Source organism: Leptodactylus fuscus, chromosome 1, assembly GCF_031893055.1.
Source record: "Leptodactylus fuscus isolate aLepFus1 chromosome 1, aLepFus1.hap2, whole genome shotgun sequence".
NCBI lineage: Eukaryota > Metazoa > Chordata > Amphibia > Anura > Leptodactylidae > Leptodactylus > Leptodactylus fuscus.
In genome coordinates this window covers 106922023-106943843 of record NC_134265.1, presented here as the reverse complement: position 1 = coordinate 106943843, position 21821 = coordinate 106922023, and the positions used below count along the sequence as shown (strand labels likewise).

Genomic DNA, 21821 nt, shown 5'->3' with positions numbered 1-21821 from the left:
CACCTATACTGGAGACTCTCAGGAGGCCACAACTGCTATTGTGAACTACTCACCAGTGTGCCTGCCTACAATTGATTCACATGTCAGAGACCAGAGTAGGACAAGCTGAGCAAACAGACCACAGCTACTCCCTAGGATACCCTTATTCTAAGGGACCTATTTGAGCCTACAAGGTCGTGTTGCACAACTGAGTATACTTTACACGCCAATACGGCCATTACCCGTACCTGCCTGACAGGACAATAAACAGGGGGGAACTTCACCTCACCCTGCCCTTTTGGAGCCTATTCTACACTCCTATCATTACTACGAGCTTGAGGAAGGCAGAACTTGCCGAAACGTTCTCGTATATACTCTGTATAGCCACGTGTGGCACAGTGCAATTTGTACTATTAGTTAAATAAAGTATCTTTGATATTACAATTCAGCCTACTAGGATCCTTTATTCTCATATATATTCTGGGTTGGGACCCTTCCCTGTAGGTCCACCTGGGTATTACCGTCTATGGGACTTGCGATCAAGTGACCGCAGGTTCAAGCCCCCGGGGGGGAATAAAATAGTAAAAAAAAAAAAGCTTTAAAAATATGAAATAAATAAAAGTTCTAAATCACCTCCTGTTTTTTTTTCAATACAAGGTGATCTAAGCAATAGATATCCCCCAAAATGGTATAACTAAAAATTACAGCTGGCCCCGCAAAAAAAACGCTCTATGCATCCCCGTACAGCTGCAGGGTCACCTGTCAAAGTGGCCTTGCAGCTGTTGCAAAACTACAACTCCCATATATTCTATATTTTACCAGTTTTTGCTTCAAAATTTTTTTTCCCTATTTTCCTCCTCTAAAACCTCTAAAAAAAAAGTCCAGTGCGTCTTATAGTCCGAAAAATACGGATAATAATAATAATAATAATAATAATAATAATAATAATAATAATAAAAAACATGCATTATTACTTTAACAATAATTGAATTATTTTTTCTTTGTCACAGCAAACAACTAAATAATAAAGTATTTTTGTAACTTATAGTATATTGTATATCAGGGATCAGCAACCTCCGGCACCTGTGCCAGGATCGGCACCTCGGGTACATTTACCCAGCACAGAACTGTCTCATGTTAAACCAATACTCTTCTCAATGACACTAGGGAGGAAAGCATGACACATCATGCCCTAATGTCTGGGTTGTGAGCTTGCCTAGGCAAAGAGCAGCAATTCATTTTTGTACCTTGAAGCAAGTGCAAAAGTAGAATATAACCGGTAAATTGTATAAGGTATAGGTAAAGGTATAGGAAGGTTACCAATATTAGCTTAAGCAGGCATACTATGGGTTAAAGGAAAACTCCAGTCAGAAATGAAAGTGTGACTATCACAAATGGGTATTTACTTTTTTTTACTGTTTCAATATAGGTTCGACAATGTAGCAAATATTGTCTATTATCTGTATTACACCTATTAGGTAATCAATAAAAGCTCTATGGGGGTCAACAACCAGGACCCCACTAATAAGCTATTTAAAGGAATCTTATCTTTCATACACATTTTTTTCTGAGTAACACGTAGGAATAGCCTTAAGAAAGGCTATTCTTCTTCTACCTTTCGTTATCTTCTCCACGCCGCCTTTCTGTAGGAATCCTGTTTTTTGTCGGTATGCAAATAAGTTCTCTCGCAGCACTGCGGGCGTCCCCAATGCTGTGAGAGAACTCTCCAGCACTGCCTCCATCTTCTTCAGCAACATCCTCTTCACTCGTCTTCTTCCGGTGCAGGTTTCACACTTCTAGGCCTCAGGCAGAGCAGACTGTGCATGCCCACAGGCCACAAGAAAATGGCCTCTTACACAATATGTAAGCAGCCATTTTCTCGTGGCCTGTGGGCATGCGCAGTCTGCTCTGCCCGAGGCCTAGAAGTCTGAAACCTACGCCGGAAGAACAGGCTATTGCTGACGAAGATGGAGGCGGCACTGGAGAGAGTTCTCTCGCAGCATTTGGACACCCCCAGTGCTGTTTGAGCGCTGAGGCCCGCCCCCCAGTGCTGCAAGATAACTCATTTGAATACCGACAAAAAATGGGATTCCTACAGAACGGCGGCGTGGAGAAGACAATGAAAGGTAGGAGAAGAATAGCCTTTCTTAAGGCTATTCTGACGTGTTACTCAGAAAAAAATGTGTTTGAAAGATAGGATTCCTTTAAGGGGCTGTGAACTGCCTTCAAACAGCTGATCAGCGAAGGTCCCAATATTAGATCTGTGGGGTCCAACACCTGGGACTTCCATAGAGAACTGTTGCCAAGACAGTGTGTGAGAGCTGTGCTGTACATTCACCATACAAACTGTCGTGGTGAGTGTAAATGCTACACCGCTGCCCCACATACTCTCCGACACTGCCTCAGGACCCTGGATTTCAGACCCCTGCCGATACCAAGGATAGGTCATCAATCTTAGAAATCAGATAACCCCTTTAAGTACCTGTCATTTCAAAAAAATTTTCATAACTTTTAACAGAGGTGGTCCACCTTCCATTTCGAGACCTAAGAAGAACAAATGTTTTGCTGAGGGTTGTCCTGCTTCAGATCACCCCCAGAAGGTCGCTTACAGACTATAGAAAAACATAAGTAAAGGGCCCATACAAAGCTCTCTGACTACTTAATTGAGAGCTTGAACTTCTTTGATCTAGAGACTGATGGACGACCCATTTTCTAACATGACAAATATAAATGTATGTTAATAATTATGAATTATGTGATATAAAAAATTTAAATAAGGAATTTCTAAACTTTACAATAATATCAAAAAGTAATCCACCTATTTTTCTTCTGTCTAATTGAGTCAGCCTCAGATCACTACTGATTTAAAGAGGTTTGCCAACTATATGCTGACCTAGCAACGTTCTCAAAATCGCATGCATATGACAAAATATATGTATTATATGTATCTACTAAAATAACTTTGGAGCATGGACTATATAAATTCCTGACCCACTTGTTCTATTTGCTGGAAAAACTATTTCCCTGACATTTTGTGTACTTATTTCTGGAAAGTGCACAGTATTTCTGGGGTTATTTATTTTCTATAAGCTTACCTGAGCTAGTGATGTTACATGATATTATTTTATTTGTAAGTGACTACTGTAATCTATTAAAATACTAAATTATGTCGAGTAAGGGCTTATTTACGTTCTCATTTATAATGTATGTGAGCTGTCACAGGCAGTACACGTTGCTTTGGATTTGTGTTTGTGTCCTGAAATGGCTGATCCATTTATCCTGTCCATGACAAAACATATCAAGCATTTTTTTTTTTCCAAAGTAATTTCTATTTTTTTTACTGATTTTTGTTTCAAACTAAATTTCTATCTTTTTCAATGTTTTTGGGTAAGTGGAAAATGGACAGCACATGGACAGCTTCACAGACTAACAGGCTTTAATGGGCAGATAACAGACCAAGACAGAGCTCTGTTCTTTTCTGCATTGTCCATTAAAAATGAATAAGTGTCTTGATAAATTTGTAAAGCATACGTCTGTTAAAAATGTAAATGTGAATAAGCTCTTATACACAAAGCATACTACCCTGTTTCCCCGAAAATAAGACACCCCCCCTTCACCTTCTGGATCACATACAACCGGCAGTCATGCCGGCACTCCGCTAATTGTTCCCCGCTTCGTTTGCCGATTGTTCCCCGCTCCAGCCGCTGCATAAAACATCCCCCGAAAATAAGAAAGGTCATATATTTCGTTAGCTAATTAATTATAAGAACATGTCTTATTTTCGGGGAAACAGGGTAAGAGGTGGCAACATCCCAACTGCAATACAGATAAAAGTAAATCGTTGTGATCAAGAAATTGCTGGTGAGCATACTTTTAGGGCTAGTTCACACGGGATTCCGCGTGTATACACTCCGTTGCAGCTTCCACGATGGGATGCCGGTGCAGTGCACTGGCATCCCGTCGCGGCTTTCTGCTCCGGATTAGGTCAAATGAATGGGCCTAGTCCGGAGGGTGGTGTCGCAAGGCAGAATCAGCCACAGAATCCGCCTGAAGAAAGGGCAGCTCACTTCTTTTTTCCATGAGTGAGAACAAACCACTCATGGAAAAAGGAAATGACCGGCTCCCATTTATTTCAATAGGAGGCATTTTTTTTAGCAGGATTTTGACGCGGTTTTCACATCAAAATACTGACCATTTTGCCCCGTGTGAATTAACACTTAGGTATATGACATACAGTATTTAACCCCTTCCCGACATCCGCCGTAATAGTACGCCGCATGTCGGGTGTGTAACTATGGCGACCGCCCGGGAACCGGGCGGCCGCTATAGCCGCCGGGTGTCTACTGCTTTAAGCCGTAGACAACCGGCTCTAATGCTTCTAATCAGTCCCCGGACCGATCGGAGGCATTAACCCCTCCGGCACCATGGTCAAAGGCGCCAGAGGCGCCATTTTCCCGGCGGCGCATGGGCGCTGCCATTTTGCCGGTGATCGCCAGCTCCTGGATCATGCTCCAGGGCCGACGTCACGTTGGAATGACAGCCGGGAGCCTTTACAAGGCTCCCCGGCCGGTCTGCAGCCTCTTTCTTTTGCAGGCTGGTCTATACATCACAAGGCGGCATCATGAAGAAAAATTTGTCCCGCGAAAATTAAGACCCCATATGGCTCTGGGAGCGGAGAAATAAAAAAGTTATGGGGTTTAGAAGGAGGGGAGTCAAAAACGAAAATCAAAAAATGCCATCGGCGGGAAAGGGTTAACAAGTGCACTTTTCACAAAATATCCCATTATGAAGGTAAAAAACTTGAAACACAAGCAAAAGATTTTTTTGTAAAATGAATGAATCTTCTGGGATTCTCAACTCTTCCTACAAAATTTCTGGTACTGTAAATGTTAAGATACATATGCATAAGCGTGGTGATTTTTTATGAATTCTTAGAGCTGTGGTCTTTTAGAATAGCAGTTCTGCATATTTCAGCTCAATAGGCAGAATGTTCACAAGCTATGAAGTCTTTCTTGACAGCCTGAGCCACTGCATATAAAGGATTAAATTAGCCATTTTTAGTTGGTAGGAAACAAGAAAAATCTGTTAGTCAATACCTCTACAGCTTTTCCAAACAGTTATGTAAGGAACCGTAGTGGAAAAACTCAAAAAAAAAAAAAGATGTAAAAAATTCACATTCAATATCCAAAACTTTTCACCAATACCAAAAAAGAATGGGGCTCTATAATAATGCAAACTGTTTATATGGAGGCAGCTATGATGGAGTACAATTTCTAATGCTGTGTTTACCGTATTTTTCGGACTATAAGACGCACCGGACCATAAGACGCACTAAGGTTTTAGAGGAGGAAAATAGGAAAAAAAATTTTGAAGCAAAAAATTTGTAAAATATTTAATAACAGAACATATTATTTCACCAATGTAAACAGAACTCAACAGCAGCATTAACAACCATTAGGGACTTTAAGCTTTAAGTATGGAAACTCTTCTAATCATCAGGGAACCATGTGATCTGCTGCTCCTTTACACAGCTCCAGTGCCAGCCAGCATCGGGCCAGCAGTCAGCAGTTCAGCATGTCCCGATGCTGGTGCTGAACAGCTCTGCTGGCCCGATAACGGAATAGTACCAATTTTTCCTCTGCTACAGCAGTCACCATACGAGAAAAATATTTTCATAAGTTTGTAGATCAGGGGTTTTTGGACACAGGGATTCCTAATGTGTTTGTGTTTCACAGTAATGTTTTTGTTTTATATGTATTCTAGGGATATGGGGGTGATTTGAATTTTTTTTTTATATATTTTTTTTCATAGCTATAAAAAAATTTTTTTAATATTTTATTTTCACCCACCTAGGGGGTTTGAACCTGCAATCATTTGATTGCAAGTCCCATAGACTGCAATACAACTGTATTGCAGTCTATGGGAGAGGCTCACTATATGACCGTACTATGAAGGCCCTTCCTGCAGAGCGTTTGCCATAGCTAACAGGTCTCCGCTGTACATGAGACCCGATAGCTATGGCAATCTCTCTGTGAGAGATAATGTCCCACAGAGAGCTAAAAAAGTGCCCATGATACCTGTACTAAGATGTCGGGTCTAAAAGATGGCCGGCGCTCCTGCAGAGCGGTTACCATAGCTACCGTGTCTCCGCTGTACAGGAGACCCGATGGCTATTGCAATCTCTCTGTAAGAGCGGCCAGAAACTTTTACCTGTAATGCTGCAGGCCAGCTCCCGCAGAGCCGACCTGTTCCTGTGCCACGCGGCTCTGAAACTCAGGAACAGGTCGGCTCTGCGGGAGCTGGCCTGCAACATTACAGGTAAAAGTTTCTGGCCGTTCTTACATAGAGATTGCAATAGCCATCGGGTCTCCTGTACAGCGGAGACCTGTTAGCTATGGCAAACGCTCTGCAGGAGCGCCGGCCATCTTTTAGACCCGACATCTTAGTACAGGTATCATGGGCACTTTTTTAGCTCTCTGTGGGACATTATCTCTCACAGAGAGATTGCCATAGCTATCGGGTCTCATGTACAGCGGAGACCTGTTAGCTATGGCAAACGCTCTGCAGGATTCGGTACCACTCGCAGTCAATTACCGTAACATACCTGCTTTCCTTCTAACTGACGGGACTAAACTGGCGCTGTGCTTGCCCCGCCCACTACATTCCCGCCCACTACATTCCCGCCCACTACATTCTAGCTCCGCTCATTCCTAGCACTACATTTGGACTATAAGACGCACCTACATTTTCCTCCCATATTTGGAGGAAAAAAAAGTGCGTCTTATAGTCCGAAAAATACGGTACATCTCTCTTAGGGGTTTCATAAGAAGCCACCATTGTAGATTCTATTGTGTCCGACGAGACAAAGTGTTATTTTACCTGTCAAAGTTAGACTCCCCTGCAGAATTCAACGTACTCCGTTATAAGTGAATGAGGCCTGCCAGTATCATGTGATAGATCCAGCACAAAGTTGAGACTTTTGCTATATATGAAAGTCACATTACTAGTGTGAACAGAGCCTCTAGAGACAGAGGGCGGATTTGTAATAACCTGTTCCTTTATGTTGTTTGTGCAGAAGTGGCAAAGGATGTGAAAAAGTAAAAAAGTTGTGCAACTTTTTGTACATAGGTGTGAATTTTTATATCTTCTAACTAAGAAAAGAACAAATATGCCTCACTATTTTTATTCAGAGGGCATCTCCTGGTATACTGGAACTAATGTACAGTTTTGCAGGTAGCATATAAAGAGGTAGACAACCATGTGGGCAGTCTCTAGTGGAAGAATATAATTATTCAATATGGTCCGATCTATAATATCTTCAATAATAACAAGATCCTATGGTTTAAAGACACAGAGTAGTAACTTAACTGCTGGGTGAAGGAATTACTAGAGTGAGAATATTGCAAAATGTTGTTTCTTCCCTGTGGGTCCATTTTACGTAGGGGGTTTGAAATCTGCAGCACAATTTTTGCACATATTTTGTGCAGATTTTTTTTGCAGCCTGTGAAAAAGATTTCTTCAAATTTCATCCACTTTGCATTTTGTTTCAACCTGCAGAATTTTATACTAATGTTAAACATCAACCAATGAAGACTCTTACCGTGAGAGTTGTCTTGTTAGAATTCCATGGCCACAAAGGTGAACCTAAAGCAAAAGAATACATATCATGTTTTATCCATATATACACTTAAATAGCAACTGAGTATGCATTTTCTCCTAAAGACTAGACTAAAAATCTGAGTTATATGACACCCAATGTAACACGTCAGTAAGGCTGACCACACAGACAGACCTCAACACTGACTTGTGATAAGTCATCTGCCTGCATTTACAATCATCAGTTGCCACATGGACTTCCAAAGAAACTTATCAATTCATGAGAATGTAGTTACTGACCAGATCAAGTTCATGTGACAGAACTTTGCCAAGGTTAGATGTATGTAGAGTCCTTCCTCTTTACCACATGTAAATAGTGTTTCCAATAGTCAGAGATGCTCATGATATTTTTATTTAGAAGGTGATTTCCATTAAACAAGATTGGCATCAGACTGCCTATAGAGAGTCTAAATCTTGCATCCAAATAATGCATTAAAGCAACATTCAAGGGAGAACTTTGTCTAATGCTAAGTCTGAGGATATGGTGTACAAATTTTTCAGAATTTTAAAACATAAAACATAGCTGGTGCCATATGAAAGATGGGATTCTTGGCTTTCATAACATACCAAGATCATAAGTAAATTTTCTGATTAATCACCAATTAAATTACATAAGTGCCCACATACCGCTATTCGAGTGAGAAAGGGAATGAATGAGCACAGGGTTTAAATTAATTTATAACGTATATTGCAATAAAATATTAATGACAAAAACGCTGCCAGAAAATCAAAAGTTGTTTGAAAGTTTAGTTACCCATAGAACAACATTATATAAAACTTGCACAGATATCTTCTCAATAGGTTCTTCAGTAATAAGCCATCTATAATAAGTATATATCAATAGGCCAACAGTTCTAAACAACCTAAGGTCGGGGCCCACGTGGATCCCATCTGCACACTGCAAAAAAAGCCGTGCAGTGGACATGCTGCGATTTCCAAAACCAATGCCAATTATACCTAGGGAAACAGCAGCTTTTTGCTCCAGTCCACTACATGAAGTCTTAGCCTAAGAAGATCTTAAAAGGTTTCAATTTCCTGTCTCCCTCACATATAGTAAATATATAACAACATATGAAAGTTCAAAATGTTTCTAATTATAAAACACAGATTAATTCCTGGTACATTAAAGGGGCTCTATCACTGGGAAAAGTCATTTATAACTAAATCACATGCTTGCATAGGCTTTAGAAAGGCTATTCCACACCTACTTTTAGTATGTAAATTGCCTCAGTGGTTTCTGAATAAGTCCGTTTTTATTTATATGCTAATGAGCTTCCAGCCAGCACAGGAAGTTCCCAGCAGCATTCATCTCTCCTATTATCTCCTATGTGGGTGCATACAGGGAGCTGAGTCATCATTATCAGCAGCAGCCTGTGCTGTGCTCATAGGAAACAACAGGAGAGGAGTGCACGATGCAACGGGCACCAGTCTAATTAGCATATGAATAAAAACAAGACTTATTCAGAAACCACTGAGGCAATCTACATACTAAAGGTAGTAATGGAATAGCCTTTCTAAAGGCTATGCAAAGATGTGATTAGTTAAAAATACAACGCATGGACCCTTGGATAGAGGACTGTGGTGGGTGCCAATGAGTACAATGATAACAATTATACATTCAGAATCAGCATCTTTCCACCTAAGAAGCCAGGGTTTTGGAAGGGGTTTCCTTGTTGACAGAGTTCCAATAATGAAATTACACCAGTAGCTGAGAAAACCTCAGAATTCAAAATTACAGATCTGGAACTATATAGTAATACACTTGTTTATTCCTGTTCACTTTGCTTATGCTGCCTATGAACAAGCAAAACTTTCAAGTGTGCAGGTAAGGACTAGCAATGACAAATAACAAGTGATATTTCATTGCTTTCTGTCACAGTGCGGCATAAACAAGGCTTCATCCCTCATAAGACTGAGGCTAGAATGAAATGATTTTGTGTACTGAAAAACATCCAAGCAATGAAACTTTGCTTCCTTTGGGTTTATAACTCAAGCCAGGAAAGAGAATTGCAATATACTGATTTAAATGAAAAGCTGGGAAGACATTTGGAACAGAACATTATTAAGACAATAAACTTTTCAATGTAAAAAAAAGATCAAATCAGACTTAGAATTCACCTAAAATAATTGTAACAACAAAAGTAATATTCTGCCATAACCAATACATAGAATTCTCTTTAAATAGAAAGAAGAGACAGAAGGGATAGGGCACAGTAACAAACTTACTAATATTGTTATAACCGATTTACTGATATGACTTACAACCAATACAGGCAAGTTCACATGCAATGCAGTATGTCATAAACAAATACCCATAGAATTGTGGTCTGCAAAACAAAACTTTAACTGAATATCACTTCCAGTGCTGAATGGTATCCATATTTTAATTTCCACTTATTCCAACTTTCAAATATACAGCCAATTAAGAGTATGTTCACACGGCAGAAAATAGATTTCGCGTGTGAACATACCAGGCGGCTAGCAGTGCACCGGCATCCAGTTGCGGCATTCCGCTCTGGATTAGGCCCAAATGAATGCGCCTAATTGGGAGGGAACCTCGCACTGAGGAGTCAGCTGTGGAATCCGCGGGAAGAAGGGGCATGTCGCTTCTTTTTTCTGCTACTAGAAGACAATAGGAGCCGTTTTTGGCAGCAGATTTTGAGGCGGATTCAGTGTCAACTCCGTAGGATTAAAATATGCTTGCTAAAGTCTACATGGCAACTTTGTTTCAACAATATGAAGTGGTTTACACGTCACAAGACTATTTTAGGGTATGATCTGGGAACAAGTTGTGTACAATTCATTGCAATTTTCAATTTTCGCTGAACCTCATGCTAGAAAAGCTACTGTTGCATCACATCATAAGATAAGATAAGATAAGATAATCCTTTAATAGTCCCACCTTGGGGAAATTTCAGCGTGTTACAGCAGCATAGTAATACAGATACAGGATAATACAGAGTAATATGTTATCATCTGTAGTAATGTGACCATACCTATCATATTATTGAGGGATGCAGTTAGGGATTTTTCTGTGTGAACGTAGGGTCCCAACTCGTAACAGATAATGTAAGGATGAACTAGATTATGCCAGTGATAATTCTTTATTGTTCACAATCGTGATATTCGTAGAGCAAAACGTTTTTCAGTCTAATTTAAGACCTTATTCAGACTCTGTGCAAAAACTGTGTATAACTAAACAGATGATTCGCCGCGTGATATCAACTCTTGAGAGTACGTGCGTCAGCTCCACTTGTATCCCAGTCAGGGTCCACAGATGTATGTAGTTTTGTGGGCTGGAGTCGGGCGCTTTAGAAAACGGCACGCACGCCAAAAGCACGCGCTACTTGAGTTTGAGAATGCCGAGAGTGTGCAAAGCAGGAATCAAAGCAAAAGGTGGCTACTTTGAAGAACCTAGAATATAAGACATATTTTCAGTTGTTTCACACTTTTTTGTTAAAGGGGTTGTCCCACGTCGCATCCTCGCTAGTCTTCGCTGCAGTAAATTATTCTGTCTTCCGGCTTTGTTGCGTCATTGGTGGGCGGGGTTACATATGCAAAGCCAGCGGCGTGTGCGCTGCCGATGCACTAGGCATCAGATGTACAGCCTTTCACAATGTAATACAGACCCGGCATCTGCTGTAATAGAGAGGCGGATGCCGGGGAGTGTAGACGCCGGCACAGGTGAAGCCAGCAGCGGCAGGAGCGATGCTGCTATTCCGCTCCTCCACCCCCCCCTCCCCTCCGGAATAGAAACATTGCTCCTGCCGCTGCAGGCTTCACCTGTGCCGGCGTCTACACTCCCCGGCATCCGCCTCTCCATTACAGCGGATGCCGGGTCTGTATTGGTGGCCCCTCCCCCTCCCCCAAGTGTAAACTACCCCCCTCCAGGCTCGCTCCCGTGCACTTAGCCCCTCCTCCCTCCCCCCTCAGAGCAGCAGATACATCACTTGACTTATGACCAGATAAGTCAAGGGATGTGTCAAAAAAAAAAATTAATAAAGTAAGATAGTGGACAAACAAAGCAGTTTTGCTGAAGCAATGTATTTAGGAAAAGTCTTACATTCACATTATCAAGCAGTATAGATAGGATCCTTGTGATGGGACAACCCCTTTAAGTATATAATTCCACATGTGTTAATTCATAGTTTTGATGCCTTCAGTGTGAATCTACAAATTGTCATAGTCATGAAAATACAGAAAACTCTTTCAATGAGAAGGTGTGTCCAAACTTTTGGTCTGTACTGTATGTCTGCCATTTTTGCAGGGCTTGGCATTACTAGCCCACAGTTCTCTAGTTATAAAACCAGCCATATCTGCTTATTAGCTCTTTCGTTACTCTACAATCTGAACTCCATGTCATATTACAAACGTCTTTATCACCATGAGGCCTTCAAGGCTAGATCCATATTGACCTGACAGCTACTGAATCGCAATACTATCAATGTCTTCAGTACAGCAGCTAGCGCAATGTTCAGATACTAGGGTGAGGTAGAGGGCATAAAATGGAACCAAAAACCACAGGAATTAAAATGTTCTTCTTTTCAACCACATAATAAAAATAAACATTATAGGTTTCTCAAGTAAATTTATGTGAAATTACACATTGCTGGTCCTTCAGGGTGGTTCTCAAAGTAGTGACACCACAGCCTACATTTTACATGGCCTAAACATAGGTGGTAGTATACAATCCTGACACTATTTAACTGGACAAACTAAAAGTAAGCGTCTTGTAGCAAATCAGCAGCATTAGATGTGAAATGCATTTACTTTCCTGCCCCCCACAAGCTGTTTTTGTGTAGCTAAAATGAATAAGAAGAAAGAATAAAGACAGCTTAGAATTACAAAATATAGGTTTGAAGCTAACCACTAGTTACTGTGGGAAGCCAAGTAAATTATGCTTCCAGGCACAATAGGGAAAATAACGCAGGTAAAAGTTACAATCTTTATTTCTTTTGAAAGATTTCTCAAATCTAAAACTTGGCTTAGCTTTACATTTTTAAGCTTATTTATGTTTTGTGGATTTTTGCAAAGTGTTATCATTTGGTTTCCTTTTGTGATGGGGGAGCAGGCTTGTGGCTACTACGGGTTCAGACATTCAATATATTTAAGAAAGGTCTACATTTTCGGTTAAAAATGCTATATGCCGTGCCAAAGAAAAGCTCCAACATCGTAGAATTTAAACAGGCCATGTCGCATCTCTTCCTTTGTCTATTTTAGTAAATAACTGTATTCCAATTAAATTAACTATTCTGGATCTTTCCTATCTCTCTCTACATTGTACCATTCCTCTAGAAATGTATGAGTAATGAACCAAATGGGTGTTACCAGTTGGGGGGGTTGTCAGTGCTAAGTGGACAGTATCACACGGTCTAGGTCACACGACCAACGGTCACCCATTTAGATAATGAATCATAATTTAGACGAAATAACAGAAAAAACACAATACAGAGTTATAAAAAAAAAAAAGCTGCTCCAGAATTGTGATTTCACGGGGAATGAAAGTATTTACTAAACTAAACAAGTCTAGACAAGTGACAGATCTTCTTGAAGGGCAGATCTACTTCAAGGCTTAAGCCCCACGTTGCGAATATGTAGTTTTGCCAATGGCGAAAACGCTGTTGCAATAAAACGCTGCATTTCACATTACCTGCGAAGTGAATGGGATTTCGGCTAATCCTATCCTCACATTGCACAAAACATTCTGCAGCAGAAAAGCATTTTCAAAAATACCTGTATTTTGGAAAATCGCAGCATTTCAATTTAGCTGCAAAATTCTGCCATTTTCTGGCTAGATATAATAAGGGCAGAAAGTCCACAGATGAAAACGCTGTGAAAATGTGATGTAAAACGCTGCATTTTTTTTTTTTTTTGCTATGTGGGGCCTTAGCCTAAAGGAACATCTGTCCGAATTCTTTCTAATAAACCAACCAACCAATGAAAGTATACTTTATTGCAATATGTAAATAAGAATTACTTTCACCTTCATAGAATTCTTATTACCTTTTACACGTTTCCTTTTTCAAATTTTTTTTATTAGAATTACAGTCTTATTATGTAAAGAGGAATACATTAAACAGTCCTACCATCCCAACCCACACTTGTGCAAAACACAAATCCTTCTGATCCCCCTTCTCTGAGACTTGGACTTTCAAAAGCTAAGGATCTGTGAAACATGGAGCATGTGATTTCTCAAGCCATCAACAAAGATGAAATGTATGTCAGTCAATTGAAGTACAGTACTAGCACACTGACCGTTTTTCTTTTGCTGTCTGAACTCAACCCCAGGTTAGCAGCTACAAGAAGAGCCGTTCTGATTCATCCCACTTTACCAATCTCTCTTTTAGATTTCCCCCTTCCTACTTTGTATATCGTTTCTTTAAACATCTTTATAGTAGTAAGTCATAAGCATATGATATTATTTAGGAACCCCTATATTATCTTTCTAGTTTGCCCCTTCCATTGTTCTTTATGTTGATGCGGTCCCTCCTCATTCCTCTCCTGAATCAATGTACAATGAAAACGTAGGAACTATACATATACAGAATAAAATATACAAACACTATATCAAGCCAAAAGGGCAATTCTATACACAAACAAGTTTGAAATTTTGTTCCAGGTATTGCTGACACCTCTGTTAGTTCTTTCTGGTCAGCTTTCTTCTTCATTTTAATGGACTGAGCAGAGTACAGTGATGTGCTTTTCTACTAACATAAAAAAAATGATCAAAGGAGATTCATCATATTTGTAATAGCTCCGGTAAAAACTGAAACCATTATACCAGTGTGAACAACCTTGTGACATGCAATATTCGCAACAAAATATCTGGTCATGTACTGTAAGAAATATGTCTCACATATTCCTCATAAGCCCACTTACTAAGCAGCTTATCTGCATACATTTCCATCATTTCATCATACTTGAAAATATCAAACTAGTTTAGGTATATGTTGTACAGTGAATGACACCCAATGACAGCCAGTTGAGCATCAAAGAGAATGGCGAAAAGAGGACAATGCTGTATGAAAGTTGTATATCTGCAATATTTTGTACCACAATACTTTTCATGAGTCCGAATACTTGGTAAGGCTAAGGCCCCATGTGGTGTCCCGCTGCAGGAAAAACCGTGGTGGCAATGCATCGTGTTCGCAGAGCTTTCTGTTTCAACTATACCTATGGGGAAACTGCTTGCGTTTCTGTAGATATAACTGACATACTGCGATTTCCAAAACCACGCTGGTTTTAGAAATCGCCGTGTGTCCGCAGTGTAGTTTTTTCCACACGCAATGTGGGCATAGGATTTGCGAGCGTTCTATCCACTTTGATGTGAATGTAAAATGTGGGGCCCAGCCTAAGGTACAAAAATATATAAAAGCATGGTTATGCAAAAGGATTTGGCAATAGGTAAGACACAAAATTTTTTTGTCTTTAAGGGTTATTAATTTCAATATGCAAAAAAGAAACCACTTAGTACATTATGTTCATTGGCTACCTGATTATATGTGAACCTTTTACACATTATATACAAATTTATATATGTCCCTGCTTAGATATGATATATAATATAGCATCTGATTCGCCAAGATTAATTTTGTACATGTAGGCATTAGTCTTTGCATCTCATACATGATCAAACAGGACCTCCGCTCAGGTAAAATATGCCTATTACATTGACCTGAATGATTTTAAGAGTGTATCAGTCTCAATATATATATATGCAAATATAGCTGCAAAATCGTATATAACAGTTACAGCTAAAAAGGGTATATTTAAAATCTGTTGTTCCATTTTAATACTGCAAGTTGTGTGCTTCTGAAAACACTCAGTGAATCTGCAAAACATATTGAGAACATATTTTTCCTGCAGCTTTTTTCTTGGTTAATAATATATAGTGTAAGTAGTGAGCCTTCAGAACTGGGGAAGCAACAAAACAGCCCAGAGACCATAGTCTGGAAAGTGAATGCCCACAGGTAAATGTGATGCCGTCTTTGATCAGTTCAATCTGTTATGTAAAATACTAATGGCATTTCAAGTGTTGCCTATATAATACATGTGGCATATGGAGTAGGAAGTTTCTGGATGCATAGATGCATAGAAGAGAAAAATCTGAGAAACTGAAAATTTTGCAGTGGTCTCTTAATTTTTTCCAGAGCTGTATACTTGCTGAACACAGCTGGACCCCTATATGCAAGAGGTCAACAGACCCCCTTCAATATGAGACCGGTGGTGCAATAAATGGACTGCTAAGGGTCAGTGGAGACCACTAGTGTTCTTTTTTCTGCTGCTAGCGGCATGTTGCCTCTAGCATAAAAAAGAAGCGAGCTGCCCTTTCTTTGGGCCCCTTCAAACGGAGGATACTCTGGCTGATTCGGAAGGTGTAAACGTTCCGAATCAGCAGCGTTTAAAGCAGGTCCCATTGCTTTCTATGGGAGCCAGCATACGCGCGCTCCCCATAGAAATGAATGGGAAAAAGCAGCCCTTTCATTTCTATGGGGAGCGAATGTATGCCGGCTCCCATAGAAAGCAATGGGACCTGCTTTAAACGCTGCTGATTCGGAACGTTTACACGTTCCCAATCAGCCAGAGTATCCTCCGTGTGAAGGGGCCCTTTAGGTGGATTCTGTGGCTCGTTGCGCCATGGCGTCCGCCTCGCAGCAGCAACCTCCGGAGTCGGCCTATTCATTTGAGCCCACTCTGGAAGGGGAAGCCGTGACTGTTGGAATCCGCGACAGTCGTGGAAGGCGGATTTTGACCCAAAAGTGACGCGACTCCCTGCGTCACTCTCGGTGCCAAAATCCGCCCTTCCGCTCCCAGTGTGAACGGGGCCTAAGATGTGTATGGGCATATAGTAATTTCCTACCTATTGTTTTCATTTTCAGTTTTGGTTTCTTTAATATATCCATGTGCATGACTAGTATCAGATAAACTATTTCTTTTACCAACAATATTCTGCAGAGTGTGATGAAAAGGCGAAAAAAAGTGACTGTTTGGAGGGTACCCATAGTAAGTAATTTACATTTAACTAAAAGAAATAACTTACCCTTTTATAGACTATTTATATACTCTGGCTTATGATGGTTTAATCTATTTACTGAGGCAATGAATGTGTACTGGCTTAATGTATTCCTACGAGAAGGCGGCCAATGGAGAAAAATACAATAAAATGTTATAAGACACTAATTTTCAGATTAGAGTTTACACTCTTAGCCACTAAAGGCTAAAATACTGTGACAATTTGCTGACTCATTAAACTTCCTTCATTTCCTTGTTGTATTTGCTTTTCTAAAGCGTAAAGTAAGGTTCAATGTTCTTAACACCTGTTCTATGCATCTTTATGCACAAAATGCGCTGAATAGTAATAAAATAAGGTTTAAGGGGAAAACAATCTATTTGCATCTTCACGAGATAGGTTTAGGCACTTAATTTGTTCCTTTTTTCAAAGAACTTCATGGGGGTTTCCGTCCCCGAACCCGTTCAAAAAAATGCAGAGATTAGCACTGCAAGCAGCTCTTTTCTCTCCACATTTTTTGCCCTTTTTGGACGGAAACCACATGGAAACCCAGTAGACCCCAGAATAATCTATGGGGTCCACGGATAGCCGCTTTTTATTAAGCGGATTAGGATTCCAGTTAGGGTGTCCTCAAGCAGACCCCCTGAATGCAGGTGTGAACCTAGCGTAACTATCATCTAAAGGACTAACTGGGCAAAAAATAAAAATCTCCCCAAAAATCTGGTCACACAAGTATGTTGGCCTTCTAGTGCCACACCAGGACACAGAGTTTTTAACCCAGTATTTGACACAATCCTATTAATATTATAAATGTGAAAGTTTGTGAGTTTGCATGTTTGTGGGTTTGTGTGTTTGGATGTTTGTTAGTCAATCACGCAAAACCCGCTCGACCGATTTGGCTGAAAGTTTCCACAAACATAGTTAATACACCCGATAGTGCAATAGGCTACTTTTCGTCACAATAGCGCACATACGTTTGTGCCAGGACCCCCACAAAACCCAAACTCACACCACCATCTCTGCAATCTCACATACTTTGGACCATAGCAAGCCACAAAATTCATATTGCCCTCTGCAGCCTCGCCCCTAACCCCACACAATCACATACATATACTTTACCACTTTGCCCCTCACCTTACCGATACTCCAGGAGGCTCTCTTTAACGCTCCGGAGCAGCCATGTTTGCCGACCCCCACCGCTCTGACAATCCGCGACACCGCCCACCCATGTCAATACCCCTAGGAGGTCTAATAAATGCAAAAAAAAAAAGTTTAAAAAAAAGTAAAAAAAATATAAAAACAAATAAAAAGGATTAAAAATTCAAATCACCCCCCTTTCCCTAGAACACATATAAAAGTAGTTAAAAACTGTGAAACACATACATGTTAGGTATCCCCGCGTCCGAAATCGCCCACTCTAGAAAGCTATACAAAAAATTTTCCTGTTTGGTAAACGCCGTAGCGGGAAAAATGGTCAAAAGTGCCAAACCGCCGTTTTTTCACTGTTTTGATTCTGATAAAAATTTGAATAAAAAGTGATCAAAGCAATAACATTTCCCGAAAATGGTAGAACTAAAAAGTACACCCGACCCCGCAAAAAAAGACGCCCTATACATCCCCGTACATGGAAGTATAAAAAAAAGTTACGGCCGTCGGAATATGACGACTTTTCAAAAAAAAATTTTTTTAACACAGTTTTGGATTTTTTTAAGGGGTCAAAATGTAAATAAAACCATATAAATTTGGTATCCCCAGCATCGTAACGAAACACAGAATACAGGGGACATGTCATTTTGGTTGCACAGTGAACGCTGTAAAACCAAAGCCCGTAAGAAAGTCGCAGAAATGCATTTTTTCGTCAAATCCACCCCATTCAGAATTTTTTCCCTGCTTCCCAGTACATTATATAGAATAAATAATGGTGGCATCATGAAGAAAAATTTGTCCCAGGAAAAATTAAGACCTCATATGACTCTGGGAGCGGAGAAATAAAAAAAGTTATGGGGTTTAGAAGGAGGGGAGTCAAAAACTAAAAATGAAAATCAAAAAATGTCATCGACGGGAAAGGGTTAACTTCAAATACTTCTGTCCCAAACTCACTATGTAAAGTTTCTCACAACACCGTATATATAGCAGCTCAAATACAAATTAACTTCAACACAAAAGTCTCACGTATTCTCTGAATTACAGCAAAAACAAGATACAAAGTTACATTTCATATCCCATACCTTATACACAGTACGAAAACCTTACCCACGCCTGTATATACCCACTGCTACAATCACCGCAGACGAAGTCGCGGGTACCAGCTAGTATTCCACTAAAATCCTGCAATATTGTTTGATATTTGAGACTTTCTTGACCTTTTCTATATCATCCACACATGAAAACATTGGGATATCCCACATTATGCATCTCTTTCTGAGGATAAAAACGGAATATATTCTAAATAAATTTGAGGAATCCTAACAACATTCAGCAGACAGTCAAGGCTGCTACTCTAAGATATTTTGTGATGCTTGTGTATTTTCTAAAACCATTTTAAGCATGACTAGTAGAGGGGAAAAGACAAAACACAGCAAAGCTGGAGAATGTTTTTATCTGCTTCACTGAGCATGGAACTAATGAGGACAAAGCTCTCCATTGTGAGGTTACTGTCAGAATTTACCTGTACCTAGTACAGTCAGTCAGATCAGCAGCCACTCTCTGTGTGGGCTTAGCATATAGCATTTTACTCAGGAAATGTCATTTAAAGGATAATTTTCCCTGCAGTGTGTAACAATAACTAGGAAAGAGTTCAGAAACTATGGTTTATCAATATTACTGTATCACCATGGTGTCCCACTAATGTCAAAACACTTTATTATATGCATTCATATAACATATACTGTATGTACACAGATATAATTGTAAATCCAAACATAACATTTAACAATTAAAAGCTTGCCATAATTGTGCTCTGAAAAATAACATTACTTACAGATTTAGGCCCCTCTTATTGAGTCAAAGTCAAGGTTGTCTTTACTAGAAATGGGAACAGTGGCGTAACTAGTAGAGATGAGCGAACAGTGTTCTATCGAACACATGTTCGATCGGATATCAGGGTGTTCGCCATGTTCGAATCGAATCGAACACCACGTGGTAAAGTGCGCCAAAATTCGATTCCCCTCCCACCTTCCCTGGCGCCTTTTTTGCACCAATAACAGCGCAGGGGAGGTGGGACAGGAACTACGACACCGGGGGCATTGAAAAAAATTGGAAAAAGTCATTGGCTGCCGAAATCAGGTGACCTCCATTTTAGACGAATAGTGGATTTCAAATCCGGGTCATATGAGAATGTGAACTTTGTGACTATGAGACAGGGATAGCTGTACAGGCAGGGATAGCTAGGGATAACCTTTATTTAGGGGGGAATGTTATTAAAAATAACTTTTTGGGGCTCTAATCGGGTGTGTAATTGTGATTTTTGTGAGATAAACTTTTTCCCATAGGGATGCATTGGCCAGCGCTGATTGGCCGAATTCCGTACTCTGGCCAATCAGTGCTGGCCAATGCATTCTATTAGCTTGATGAAGCAGAGTGTGCACAAGGGTTCAAGCGCACCCTCGGCTCTGATGTAGCAGAGCCGAGGCTGCACAAGGGTTCAAGCGCACCCTCGGCTCTGATGTAGGAGAGCCGAGGGTGCACTTGAACCCTTGTGCACCCTCAGCTCTGCTACATCAGAGCCGAGGGTGCGCTTGAACCCTTGTGCACACTCTGCTTCATCAAGCTAATAGAATGCATTGGCCAGCGCTGATTGGCCAATGTATTCTATTAGCCTGATGAAGTAGAGCTGAATGTGTGTGCTAAGCACACACATTCAGCTCTACTTCATCGGGCTAATAGAATGCATTGGCCAGCGCTGATTGGCCAGAGTACGGAACTCGACCAATCAGCGCTGGCTCTGCTGGAGGAGGCGGAGTCTAAGATCGCTCCACACCAGTCTCCATTCAGGTCCGACCTTAGACTCCGCCTCCTCCGGCAGAGCCAGCGCTGATTGGCCGAAGGCTGGCCAATGCATTCCTATGCGAATGCAGAGACTTAGCAGTGCTGAGTCAGTTTTGCTCAACTACACATCTGATGCACACTCGGCACTGCTACATCAGATGTAGCAATCTGATGTAGCAGAGCCGAGGGTGCACTAGAACCCCTGTGCAAACTCAGTTCACGCTAATAGAATGCATTGGCCAGCGCTGATTGGCCAATGCATTCTATTAGCCCGATGAAGTAGAGCTGAATGTGTGTGCTAAGCACACACATTCAGCACTGCTTCATCACGCCAATACAATGCATTAGCCAGTGCTGATTGGCCAGAGTACGGAATTCGGCCAATCAGCACTGGCTCTGCTGGAGGAGGCGGAGTCTAAGGTCGGACCTGAATGGAGACTGGTGTGGAGCAATCTTAGACTCCGCCTCCTCCAGCAGAGCCAGCGCTGATTGGTCGAGTTCCGTACTCTGGCCAATCAGCGCTGGCCAATGCATTCTATTAGCCCGATGAAGTAGAGCTGAATGTGTGTGCTTAGCACACACATTCAGCTCTACTTCATCAGGCTAATAGAATACATTGGCCAATCAGCGCTGGCCAATGCATTCTATTAGCTTGATGAAGCAGAGTGTGCACAAGGGTTCAAGCGCACCCTCGGCTCTGATGTAGCAGAGCTGAGGGTGCACAAGGGTTCAAGTGCACCCTCGGCTCTCCTACATCAGAGCCGAGGGTGCGCTTGAACCCTTGTGCAGCCTCAGCTCTGCTACATCAGAGCCGAGGGTGCGCTTGAACCCTTGTGCACACTCTGCTTCATCAAGCTAATAGAATGCATTGGCCAGCACTGATTGGCCAGAGTACGGAATTCGGCCAATCAGCGCTGGCCAATGCATTCTATTAGCCCGATGAAGTAGAGCTGAATGTGTGTGCTAAGCACACACATTCAGCACTGCTTCATCACGCCAATACAATGCATTAGCCAGTGCTGATTGGCCAGAGTACGGAATTCGGCCAATCAGCGCTGGCTCTGCTGGAGGAGGCGGAGTCTAAGATCGCTCCACACCAGTCTCCATTCAGGTCCGACCTTAGACTCCGCCTCCTCCAGCAGAGCCAGCGCTGATTGGCCGAATTCCGTACTCTGGCCAATCAGCACTG

General features: G+C 41.1%; 1 protein-coding gene across 1 annotated transcript in view; it reads right to left on the bottom strand.

The window, feature by feature from the left end:
• ARVCF (ARVCF delta catenin family member) overlaps window positions 1-21821 on the bottom strand; it is a 531145-nt gene that overhangs the window by 429754 nt on the left and 79570 nt on the right. Inside the window, exon 2 of the mRNA XM_075275546.1 lies at window positions 7580-7623. The gene's annotated coding sequence lies outside the window, so the exon portion shown is untranslated. The remainder of the gene's footprint in view (window positions 1-7579; window positions 7624-21821) is intronic.